We start from the raw sequence: 1,401 nt of genomic DNA, 5'->3' as shown, positions 1-1,401 counted from the left end.
GCCTCAACGGTTAGAGATAGAGCCAAACGGACGAAATTTTCACCCAAAGAACTCTACTTTGGTGAGTTACCCCTTAGGAAACATTCAAAATAATATTTTTAAAAAGCGTCATTTTGGGGACCTGTGGTTTTTAATTGTTTTAAAATCCATTTTTTGAGCTAGAATGCTCTACTTCGAACTTGATCTGTCTTTTTATGATACAAAACGACCCTGAAATTCCCAGGTCGCTAGCTCAATTTGTTCTCGAGTTATCGTGATGACAGACAGACACACACACACACACACACACACAGAGACACACAGACAGACAGACGCGAAACTTTTTGATCACTGGAGTAATAGGCTTCGCTAATCGCTCAGCCAATGAAAACCGTTACCGAACAGCAGAAGTTTCATGTCCCTAACTTTAGAGTGAGACCCCGACAGAATGTCAAATTTTGGGCCCCGAAGGCCCTGTTCTCCTATACCCTCTCCTTAACTCGTCTCGGGTGTCAGCGCCGCAGGCCTAGCTATATGTGTGCCAGGCGCGTCGCAGCGTAACAGTGTTTCGTGAGATATCGAGAAGCCTGTTACGCGAGACGTGGTCTGGCGTACATATAGCTAGTTTATTTGATGATGCACTTCAGTATATCGTGAGACTGAAATAGGCCCGACCATCGCCGCCGGCAGGCCAAGCAGGCCCGGCCCCTGCCGAACGGAGTTGCCGGCGCAGCGAAGTGGAGCTGGCAACTCCGTTTGGCGGAAGGGCGGGCCTGCTTGTTTTATTTCCAGGCGCAGAGCCAGAGGCGCAGAGCCCAGAGGCGCAGAGCCAGAGGCGCAGAGCCGGGCCGCGAGCACGCCGCCGCCCACCACCGCCGCGAGGGAGTCGTCGAGGACGCCCGCCCGGGTCGCGAGGACGCCGTCGAGGAAGTCGGCCGGGGCCGCCGCACATCGCGATGTGTGTGTGTGTGTGTGTGCTGCGCCTGGCGCCGTGCGCAGCCTAAACATGTTCGACTTTGACGCGATCGTGTCCACGGTGCTGTTGTAGAAGCAGTGACGGGGAGTAACTCCCGGACGATCTCTTGGGGCACACCGTGCCCGGCCTCCCGAGGGCACCGGGAGCACCTCAGCTTCCGCAGGTTAGTCATGCAGGCCAGATTCACACAGTACCCGACCTCTTGGGTCGGAGCACGCCGTGCACTATCGACATGGGCACACCTTCCACGAGCCTGTGGCTCGCGATCAAGGTCGCCGATGTCAAAGTCCACCCCGGCCCGCTCCCGCAGCGCTAGGCCGCGCAGGTCCTAGCTTGTGGGTGAACTACAAGTTTAAACTCGTAGGCCGCCTCGCCCTCCCCGCCCCGCCCTCTCCGCACCGCCGGCCCACAGCTCTAGGCCGCGCTCTGCGCAGGTCCTAGCTTGT

This window comes from Frankliniella occidentalis, unplaced genomic scaffold, assembly GCF_000697945.3.
Source record: "Frankliniella occidentalis isolate FOCC.00 unplaced genomic scaffold, Focc_3.1 Scaffold255, whole genome shotgun sequence".
NCBI classification, from domain to species: Eukaryota; Metazoa; Arthropoda; class Insecta; order Thysanoptera; family Thripidae; genus Frankliniella; species Frankliniella occidentalis.
The sequence above is the reverse complement of the archived record's forward strand: the minus strand, read 5'-3'. Positions refer to the sequence as shown.